We start from the raw sequence: 11,952 nt of genomic DNA, 5'->3' as shown, positions 1-11,952 counted from the left end.
ATTCCACAGGCACTTTGTTTTAAGCATACAAACTGTGTGATAACAGTTATCTTGTGAGTGAATTTCATGTGCAAGATGGATTAAAAGAAAAAAGGCATGTGCTCAATCTGTGTCAGTGAGCACACGGTCCATTATAAATTTTGAGGCATTCACATTGTGCAATGACTGGCCGGTAAACTGAAGAGCTACAATTTACAAGAGTCAACACGCATCGGCCATCTGCTGCACTCCACAATTTTCACAACTTCCAGAAAACCGACAATCACGCCCACTCCACGCAGCGATTGGCCAGCTGTGCGGAGGCGTGGAACTATGTAGGGTTTGAACTTCTCTCTCCCAACTCTCTTTTCATGTGTGCAACCAAGTGCAACACCATGAACACCTTTAAGGTGTCTATGTGTACTTCATTATCACCATTTGTACAATTTATCACATTTCACCCTCCTCTTTGACAGCAGACTTTTTTTTTTTTTTTTTTTTTTACCATACTCAGTTCATTTAAAGCTTCTTCCAGATTTGCCCAGTCCCTCACAGAAGCAAGGACAGAATACATTGTTTTTCAATGTTATTGAGGAGCACAGAAGCTCAAGAAAAAAATTAAACTTTATTGTTTTATTCCTGGGAGTGAATAAAATGATGGCCGCTGTCCATGGTCCTGATCTCTGTTCTGAATCTGCTGACCCGTTACAATGACCTTAGCCCCCCCCCCCCCCCACCCACACACACACACACACGTTCTACCACATCACATCCATATCATTTTATATGTTGAATCCGGAGTGACTGGATTATTTAACATAACCCGTTTACGTCTCACATCTATCATGCAAAATTAGATTTGTGCTTCCTCGCGCGCATTTGTGTGTGTGTTTGTGCATTACAGAGAGAGAGAGAGCGAGAGAGAGAGATTGAGACAGAGAGAGAGAGGGAGAGAGAGAGAGAGAGAGGAGGTTAGTTGAAATGCGCGGCGCATTCTTCAGTGGAGGGCGACGCGAGCAGCCATCCGCAGGGCAGCAGAATTGCTCCAATTATCTCCAGTGATCATTGAAAACCTTTGCGAGGGAAATGTGACTTCATTTGTCAGTTTTCCTGCTAAAGAATCTCGTCGTAGGAAGTCCGCAACATTTTGTCCGAGCTACCTTTCGGGTGGAAGTTGTGCTGCCCGGAGAAACCACCAGGTAGTCTCGTACCTTCGCAGCCCCGTTTGGGTTGATTTGTCCCCCTGAGTGCACAGCCTTTCATCGGCCCGGAGGATCCACAGAGTTGCATTTGGAGAATATGGACACAATGGTAAGATTTTTTCAAAAACGCATGAATTAGAATTGTGTTCTCTCAAATCAAGCATCACGGTTTTGCACAGTGAGCGTGCACGTCTTGAAGGACGAGGAGGGAATGGAAGCATGCCGGGATCTTGCGGCATGTGTCGGCTGAGCTCCGTGAGGAGGTTCCTTTGCCTTCAGCCTCTCCATAGCGCGCAGTCTGCACTATGCTGCAAACCGACAACGTTAAGCATCGAAAATTAGTAATGCATCTTTTGGGAAATTCAATTTTAATATCCAAAACATGCTTTCGAACATACTGACAAATTGGTAGCCTTTGTAACTGTCAATGGGCATTAGGCTCACCTTTTTAAGTGTGTTTGGGCGGTTACTGTATGATAATGAAGTGTGAAGCAAGGACAGAAATGATGGAGAAACCGGTTTCCTTTTTATATCTAGCCTATATATCATTCATACAATGATGCATGCATTATAACAGAAGTGGAGCCGCACACAGGAGGCCTGTAACATTGTTTTTTGCAGGATTTCAATCATGCAACAATAACATCACGACTTTGTTTCATGCATTTAAGGATGCAGTATTTGGGCTCTTGTGAAGATCCATGAAACCCAGGCCTCTGGGTGAAAGCTGTGAGTGACCTTGTAATGCATCCTACTGTCACTGAATCACAATTGGTGCTTTCTCTTGTCTGCTATGTGTGTTTGGATGGTTAAAAGGGCAGTGAAAAGCCTTTCGATCACAGCCAGCCTTATCCAGTTATCTGCCCCGTTTGACAGCTGTGAGCTCAGCTCACTTCTAAATGTTTAGTGTTCATCTCTGCCCCCCCCAAAAAAAGTGTATGAAGGTGTGTATTTGCATGTTCTTGGTGCCCTTATCAGTGGTTTGATTGCTGCAGATTGATGGATGAAAACAAGGCTCATGTTGAGCTATTTGTTTACATTACTAAATGCTCAGCTGCAGCCTCATTCATAAAGAGCGATGAATGAGGCTGAAACAGGAAACAGGGCGGTGAATCCCCCCCGAATCCTGATTCAAGGCCAAACAGGTGCTATAAGGGTGCTTTTATAAAAGAAAAGCGATGAGATCATTGCTTGCACTCAACTTCTGTGAGAGCATGTTTAGATAACTGAGCAGATTTTCCCCCAAAAAGTCAACACTATTTGTTTTACATATGGCCTGGCAATCTGCTAAATCCTGTTTAGATTTGCTTGACTTAGGGGAGACAAACATGTCCACAATATGTCATTAAGATGTTGGTGCTAAAATCTTGGACAAACATAAGTAGATAAGTGCACATGTATCAGGGAGAAGCTTTTCTTGTTTCTCAGATCTCTGTGACATTTAAATGGCCCAATTAGCCTTGTTATGTTGGCCGGCCTGAGCAGCAGAGGAGGGAGAAAGTGAGGGAGGAGAGGACATTAGGCGGCGGGCCCAGTCTCAGCACGGCAACCTTGTAACACACCCAGTATCACGCATGAGCTGAGTGTCATTTAGCCACATCATGGAGATCCTGTTCTGGATGCTGATGCAAAAAGGGCAGCATGTTATAAATGTAATTCAAGATTTTACTCCTTATGTTTCCTTCATGAGTTTGGTGCATCGATTTATGTGCATTTCCCATAATTCAGCCACATATTTAGTATTTTTCTTTTTCTTTTTTTTTATATTTCTAATTTTTAAGTCATTCAAATTTGGTTTCATAAAATGTGTCATACAATGTGTTTTTTTTCATATCATAGTATAACACATCATTCAATCACCAAGTTAAGCACCAAGATGTGGGAATGAAGTGACATCACTACAAAGACTATAGCCGCTGTTTCAACATACCATAGTTCCTATGCTTCTTCAATTAGCATTAAAACCCACTCAAAGAAAAAATGTACAAACATTTTAAAAAAACCCTCTTTGTCTCCAGTTGTGTAGATTTCCAAGAGTTAACCCTTTGAAACCTGAGCAAATTGGCTTTATTTCTTTCAAAAACACAGGAAGAGGGCTAGGAGCAACTTAACAAGAAATGGCCCAAAAACTGGCAAGAAATTAATAAAAACAAAACAAAACAAAACAAAACAAAAAAAACCCAAACAAACAAACAAACAAACAAAGCTAATTATTTGATTATAACAAAAAATGTAAAAGGACAAAAAACAAGAAAATAGCCCTGACAAAGTGTTGCTCAGGCTCCGAGATAACATCAGATAAAGTTATCTTCTGCTTTTAAATAACAATTTTACAGCTCACAGCAACGTAATACAACACAATCTCTGGCTTTCGTTCGCAATTTGTGATATTGTTAGTTAGCCCACATTAACCCAGAGAGCCAACCTGGCTTTCTTTACAATATTATGTGAAAATCCTGCCGAAACCACACATTCTCAAACGCTATATGGAAAAAAAAAAAAAAAGATTGATTGAATATTCTTATTGAACAGCTAATTTGGATTTTACTTAAACGTAACCAAGTAATTTTGTACACACATCTGCTACCACCATGTAATGAGGTATTAAGAGGTCGTGGTCATTTCACCTATTTCAGTTTGTCCTTCCCTTTGCACCTTACTATGCTTAGATTGCACCACAGCCAAAAGCCACCACGTGCATTTGTACCAGTTTTATAAAAATAGGACCCCATAACTGTTAGATGAATGCAACAGAAAGCCAGTAACCTGTATGTTACTACGGAGCTTCAGTTATCAGAAAGCTAACTTTTGAAAATAATGGTGGTTTCTCTCTTGTGGTCTGTCTTACTGGACATGTTGATGGGAGGTCACAGTTTTGACCACTTCCAGAGTAACAGCAATGGTGGTCAACGCGGTTGCAAAGTAGAAATGGACAGTATCATGGCCTGGTGTACCGAGAAAAGGACATACATTTTTTTTATCTGGTGTCTCTTGCTAAATGCTTAAAACAGACCTAATATCAGACATGTTTTTGCATATATTTACATCACAACTGAGTTTCAAGTCATAGAAAGTTAGCTCTGTTACACTTGACTTGTAGCCTACAGCAGTCTGGATCCTCAGCAGGCACTCTGTGCTAAAGAGATCATTCGGTCAGTTGGCTTGAGGGTTTAGCAGCGTGGTGCAGCCATGCAGGAGACGACGCTGCCTCACTGCACACTGGGTCATTTTCGAGAACCACAGCAGTCACAGGACCGAGACTGAGGCATCTTCAGCTGCACAGCTCCGTCACAACATCCTCATTCTGCTCTTTTTCTGTGTCATCCCCGCTTTGCATGTGGCGTCTTTGTCAAAGAGCTGTAGCGATGGGAGATGTATTCAGGTATTTTTCTAAAAGCACAAATAGCACACTGAGTGAAAGTAACACATTCAAATTTGTACTTCAGTCTGCATAAGTCAATATTTGGCCACAAAAAAATTCAAAGAAAAAGAAAGCTTCAAGACACACAGACACCACCTGCCTGCTAACTTGTTGACATGTTAGCAAACAGTTGCCTACTCCCACACTCAGAGGACAGAGCAACATTATTGTCCCACTGCGAGTTTGTGTCCACCTGATGAATGTAAGTCCAATATTCACTACAGTGTAGATTCCAGATGCTAGAGTTTCTTTACCAGCTTTGACAGTTTGCCACCTGGCATGTGGTAGATGATGTGCAGTTGTTTTCATAAAAGACATCTGTCTGAAATTGCTGTTTCTCAAACTCAAACATATAGCAAATGGCAAAATATATGACTGAACGCTCAACAGATAACATATTAAGTGTAAATATCAAATGCAGGTAGAACAGCATTAAAATCTACTCAAACTAAAGTTGTAAAAACTCTCTGTCTCCAGTTTTGGAGATTTCCAAGAGTTAACCCTTTGAAACCTAAGCAAATTTGCTTGATTTATTTCAAAAACATGGGAAGAGGGCAAGGAGCAACTTAACAAGAAATGGCCCAAAAATTACCAAGAAATTTGTTAAAAAAAAAAAAAAAAAAAAAATTACATGAAAATGAGGGAAAAAAAGGGGGGGGGGCAAAAAAAAAAAATTAAAATAAAGTGCAAAATAACTATATTATTATATTATTTTTTGTAACATAATTAATAATTAGGAGAATTATAGATATATATAAATTGCAAGTCTCAGTATCGAGCATGATTTGAACAAAAAGTCTTTACTAGAAGGGTTATTAGATCAAGGTGTAACCAATGAGAATGGGGCAGACAAGACAGTAAAACAAGTCATGACACATATGATTGGTATGACAAAATAAAACACGAAACATGACTAACAGAAAAAAAAAATGCAACAAAGAAAACCTCAAAACCCTGAAAACAAAATCCTCATGATAACAGAACATGGGAAAACAGACACGTATAACTAATATAACAAATTTAAAAGATATGCCAGACAGTCTTAATTCTTTAAAAACAAACGTCCTCCCGAGTTGCGTGGATCTTTTTCAGTAGATCTAAAATAAGGACAATAATAGCTAAAGCACTGACTGTTTTTTCAGCAGAAAGTTAAAGCTTCTGTCTTCTGTGTAATCATGTCGTAACCTTATGTTACCTTAACGTGCCTTGCAAACGCAGTATTTCACCATTAATATCCCAGTATTTCCCATGCAATTGCTGTGGGAGATTGCTGATTCCATGATATATCCATCATTCTTTTTACAGCAGAGAGCTAGGGCTTCTGTCTTCCCCGTCATCACTGCATTACCTTACATCCCCTCACCTTACCTGAGATGCAAACATGGTACTTTTGAAATACGCTGGAATATCGAGGGTGTTTCCCCATTGTGCCTGCAGGTGACTGTTGTTTGCATAATCCTGTATATGTATTGATCTAAAATGTAAGCCGTGATAACTAAAACATTCAGTCATTTTGCAACAGGAAGCTAAGGGTTCTGTCATCCATGTCATCACATTGTAGGCTCGCGATGACGTCATTGCCCTTCAAATATGTGTGGTACAGAAGCGTGTGGGGCGCCTGAGGAATGAATGATGAATCCATCACACTGCCTTTGCACTCTGCTAATAAACATGAGCATATCTCAAAAACTAAGTGATGCACATTGTTCAAATAACTTATAGAGTGTTAAGAAATATTTTCTTTGTGTGTCTACATAAAAAAATATTTTGGATCACCATATTCTGTAAAATCTAATGAAAAGGGCTATTTTTGCTTCTTTTTTTTTATTACAAAATTTCAGTACTTTAATCAACTATTATGTTTTTTTAACGTTAGCTTTTAGTTTTATCTCTGTGTCATGCCAGTCTGGCCCATCCTACAAGGGATTACAACCATCACAATACAAAGCATGTATCATCTTCTGGTTTTACAGATATCAGCAACAACAACAAAATAAATAAATAAAGTTACAAAATAATTTATGACCAATATTCTACAAAAAAGGATTGAGCAGTGAAAAAAAAATTACTAATTTTTACAAATCCACAGTTAATCTTGAGCTTGAGCTTGTTTTCTCATCTTCCATGCTTTCTCCAGATAACGAGCTAATCTAAATGTTTTGTATGTAATTAATCGCCTTAATCTTTGAGCATCATCCATCTTTATTAAATTAATATCTGTTTTATGTTACTACACTAATTTTCACAATTCCACATTAAAAGGGCAGTAGAAAAACAAAAAGAAACTCGTTTTCTATGTCAGCCAAATAGCACATATGACAAATCTGCATTTCTTCTTCTAAATTCATATACTGTCTGGTTCCAACCATCAGTGGTAAAATACCACATCCCAGATGAGCACATAGGGGTCTTTAGGTTTAGGATGTGCAGATTTTAGGGATTTGAAGCATCTAAAAAAAACTCCAAAAATGACATCACTATAAGCAAATTACTATTGTAGGCACTGGAGGGCCTCTTGAACCTTCACGGCTTTGTTGTGAATCTTGCAGAATCTGGTTCGTGAGTCTGTAAGGACGATGTGTGGCGTTTTTTGAACTATTTCTTTATTAGTGTATCTCGTGACTACGCAACACCCCAGTGAATTTTGGGAAAAAGGGACATAATGGGAGCGAGAAATCAGGACAGTTTTCATACTCTGTATCTCTCTTCCTCCCACTCCCTCTGTCTCTGTGTAATAAGTGCACCTCCCTCTCCCTCCCCCAAATAATGAAGACTAAGTCATGTCTGTGTTTATTAATTCCTCCCTTAATTCCTAGGGCTAAATATAGAGCCCGAGACATGAGTGACTTGCTGTGATATTCACTGGGAATTAGACAGTCCAGTGCTGGATTAACACATTAGATGATGATTGTTGAAGCAGCATGGAGAAGAATTTCCAAATGTTTTTGTTCATTTTTCTTAGGAAAGAAGCAGTTTGTGTTGAGTTTGAGTTTTGGGTTGAGGGGTCTGTTTGTGAGGAGAAGGGATAAGCCGGTGCATGCCTTTATGCTCCAGGCCACAACAGCTGTCAAAGCTTGACTAGAACATCCTAAGGGACAAAGCTGCTGCAGCGTCCCACCACAAAACAAACATGAAGGTGGCTCACTCGTTCTCTGCTCTCTCCCTCCATCTCTCGCTCTCCTTTTCTCTCTAATGATGCGTCTCATCACGGAGTTTTCAAAGCCTCGCTCTCGTCAGTGCGGCTGCGTTACACTGAAGGTGAGTGATCATTAAGAAAGCCTCCCTGCTTATTCCAGAGAGAAATAATTCCTCTTCTCCCGGGAAAAAACGTTTCCCCTTGCACACCCTCTCCCCAAGCACACACATTTTTAAAGAAGCCATTTCTTCTGTTATTTTTATCGCCTTTTCATTTCCTCCTTTGTTTAGCCCCCACCTCCTTTTGGGTGCAACTTTACACAGAGTATTTTTTAGCGCTCTCATAAAGCTAAAGACCGGTGTGAGAAATGTCGGTATGTTCGCTTTGGGGAGTGAACATGCTTGTGTGTGCATGTGTGTTTCTTTAATTATGTGTGTGCTCCTCAGACGGAGCATCAAACATTACACAAACCCAGGCTGACAGTGTAGAACATGAAAGCCACTGAGACTCATTAAGCCGCTGATTACAGCTCGGGGAGGAGAAGCCCGAGCAGCTGCTGGGCGAGCACATGCGCGTGCACACACGCACGCACAGACACTTCCTGAAGTTTGTGGATAACTTATAAACATGCATTTACATGTCAATCCACGTGTAATGTTTATTATTATAATGTAGACTCGCGCTGCCTTCATGTATTCCTTAGAAATATCGTACCTCCCAGTTGTGCAGCTGTAATTACGCCTACACGCAGAAAAGAAGGGGGGGAAATATCCAGAAAACTATTTTTATAATTACTATAATTTACATTTAAAATTATGTTACAATTTTTTAAAATAAATTACAGCACTAAAAAAAATAAAGCAATTTGTTTATTTTCAGGTTATTTTCTTCTAGTTATTTTTTCATGTTTTTAAAAGTTATTTTTAAAGCAAATTTCTTGCTTGTTTTTGGGCCATGCCATGTTAAGTTGCCCATTACCTTATTCCTGTGTTTTTGAAAGAAATCATACCAAACATGTTTACATCATACTTAAGTTGTGCTCCTTGCCATTTAAATTGCCCAAATCTACTGATGTGCAACAAATCAGTGACTTTTGGACCTATGGTGTTTGGGGGGCCTGGGATTCGTTGGAAATAAATCATTTTAAATTGATTTGCACCTTAACAACAAAAGACAAACATCTGGTATGCAGTCAATCACATCTGGTATCCCACAAATCCTGTATTTGTACTTTTTTGTTTTAGCTCAATAAATCAATCAGATGAATCTCTTTCATTGTTTGTATCACTGTGAGCCTGAAAAGCAACAACAGCAGTGAATTACATTTGATGGATTTGTGCACAGGTGGTGGAGTGTGGGAGGTGTTTGCAGGAGTTTGGTCACACGAGGACCGATCTCTGCAAATATCCATACGCTCCATCTCCCAGTCACTTAAAGTGACGCCCGCATCACTGATGACTGTGGCTGAGTATTCCTGTCCATCAGTCCTGTAATCTGCTTTATTCTTTGAATGGATCATTTGTAATTGAATCAATATTTTACCTTTTTTATTGAGGTAAAGTTTATGTACATTTTTAGGATATTCTTTAGGACTGTGTGTCTTGCTTTAGTTCTTTTGGGTGTCTCCAACTCCAGAGATGCTGATGTGCTGTAGACAAAAAGATGGAAAGGTGGAAAATGGACACATCCTGATGTTAGTGTTGTGCCATTAATCTGTTTTTGACACAATCAATATAAAAGCTGTAGTGTTGATCTCACAGAACATTTAGATGTTTAATTGCGCTGCTTAGTATTTATTTTATGACCCACGTTGGAAACTAACATCACATCCTATTTTGGGACTGAATATGGGGCACATGTGCTGAATGGAAGGTTAATGTGGGTTCAGTTGCAGGTGTGTGTGTGTGTGGGCTCTCAATTGTAGAGAAAAAGGCTATTTGAATGGCCATAAATTAATGATGATTTTATTGTTAAGATATTTTGATTTCACCTACCAATGCAGCACGGCATTACCACTGGCGATTCACTGTTTAAAAAGAACTTTAAGTTTCAGTTTAATAGAAAGTGCATGACTTAGGCTTTCTCCTTGTTTCTCTTTTTTTTTATAAAACACACACAACCCACTAACGACACTCCTTAATATCATGCATTCTCTAGCTCCATACCTTAGCCTTCGCCATCAAAACTAAGTTCCTAATGCTGCGTTCACATTGAATCCAGCAGGTGGTAGATGGCAACACCTCCTGAACGTCATGGGAATATTTTTTTTTTAAATGACAGGACGGCAAAATACAATATGCATGACAATATGTTATTATGATGATGTGTCAAAATATTGAAAAAATATAAAATATTGAATAACATTATTTCATGTCTTACTTTATGTAATTATTGTAGCAATCATGAAGGGAAGCTTTCTACTCATATTCTATTGCAAACATAAAGTGATTTAATAAATTAAATTCCTTCCAAATGTCATTTATTTATTAATTTTCAGCATTGATAGTGAAAAGAGAACTGCACTTAGTATGAGCCTTGTGCACATTTGTCTGAAGAAGAGACACCAACACCAAAATAATTTGCTTTTTGTTCTCCAGATTGGATAATGTTTTCTACTTGTGTTGGAGCAATGCTTAATCTGGTGGAAATGCCATTATGGAGGATGCCAGAAAGTTACATTTTTTAACTTTGGATGCCGATGCTCTTGTTCACTAAAATTACATTTGCTCTGCCATCTACCATCTGCCGGATTCCATGTCAACGCAGCATAATCCCAGCCTTAACTCTTACCTCAGCCTTAAAACCAAATCAAATCTGAACCCTAAAAACAGACCTTTAAAGGTTTGGGAGAGGTTGACGACTGGACAAAATAATCCAAGACTTTTTATAAAGTCAAAAAGAACACCTCCTCCACACACACACACACACACCACACACTCTGAGCAGTCTGAGACAACTCCCAGTGTGGCAGGGTGAGACACCATCAGTGTTTTGGTGGTTTGTAACATGTGAGTGTTTTTTTTTTTTGTTTTCTTTTCTTTCTCAGAAATGAATTAATGGCAGTTTGTGCCTGAGCACTCGCCATAAAAGCTTTTCTATGGACGAGCATCAGCAGCCATTATGGTGGCCTTGGCAAAGCTGCACACTCCCATTCATGCTGTTTTTCGTTTTGTTATTTCTTTCTTTTGTGTGCGTGTTCTTCTGTGACTCTCTCTAGCAAAAATATGAATGAAGGTACTGTTTGTGTGTGGCTGTAATGCATTAATATTCGATGTGCAGGACTCAGATCAGATGTGCTCTGTGTGCATGGATGTTTCTACTGAAAAATTGACAGAAATCTGGGTTTTCTTTGATTTCACGAAGCTTCATTATCTGTAGCCATTTACAAAGTGAAGTACATTATGAAATCTAAGGGGATCTATTTACAGTAGAGCAGAAGACAGAGCAGAAGGGGGCTCCAGGTCCACGTGGTTCAGTTCAGATCCAAACTCAGCAGCTCTCTCAGCTGTTGCTCCTGACAACGACAGGAGGAGGGGCCCACTACTGGCAGGGTTTTGGTGAAGTAGGAATGCCAAGCTCTCCCTGTGGGACGAGGCCGGACTGCTCAGTCCTGCTACTTGGCTTTACTCATGCGAACCCTCCAGGCCTGCAGAGTCAGGCTGCATCCATGAGAACACACAGATACATGCACATGGGCTTGTTACAGACACGGAATTGACATGCATGTGTTCACAAAGCCAATCATTTGATAGGCTGACAACGCCTTTGTAAGAGCTGCCGGCAGTTGTAAGTGAAATTAAGTAAAAGGCATTATGGAGGATTTTTTTTACACCACATTTTAGTAGAAATTCAAAGCAGGACAATTCTTCCACTGTGATAGAGCAGAAATATCAAAGTGACAAAAGAATATTATTTTCATTATCAGTTAATATGCAGATGATCATTTGGTTAGTTGTTGGTCTATAAAATGTAATGGGAATTTTTTTTTTTTTTTTTTTTCAAATTCTCCAGAAAGCAAAGATGACATCCTAAAATCCAACAGAGTCCAAAATGCAAAGATATTACTACCAAAAGGCAAAGTAAAGCACATTTGCCAAGCTGAAAATAACTTTATTGATTACAAAGACAATCAATTAACAAACTTAGTTAAGATCACATGCTTGTCTTGGCTGAAGGCCAAGCAACAAGGGATTTGTTTTTGGTGTAGATCCAGG

At 39.3% G+C, this 11,952-nt stretch overlaps 1 protein-coding gene across 1 annotated transcript in view; it reads left to right on the top strand.

Annotated features, from left to right (window-relative positions):
* The first annotated feature begins 1,001 nt into the window (after window positions 1–1,001).
* adcyap1r1b (adenylate cyclase activating polypeptide 1b (pituitary) receptor type I) overlaps window positions 1,002–11,952 on the top strand; it is a 30,723-nt gene continuing 19,772 nt past the window's right edge. Inside the window, exon 1 of the mRNA XM_042484013.1 lies at window positions 1,002–1,290. The gene's annotated coding sequence lies outside the window, so the exon portion shown is untranslated. The remainder of the gene's footprint in view (window positions 1,291–11,952) is intronic.

The sequence above is a fragment of the Plectropomus leopardus genome, chromosome 3, assembly GCF_008729295.1.
Source record: "Plectropomus leopardus isolate mb chromosome 3, YSFRI_Pleo_2.0, whole genome shotgun sequence".
In the NCBI taxonomy this organism is placed as follows: Eukaryota; Metazoa; Chordata; class Actinopteri; order Perciformes; family Serranidae; genus Plectropomus; species Plectropomus leopardus.
Note: the sequence above shows the minus strand (reverse complement) of the source record. Positions and strands in the feature narration are given on the sequence as shown.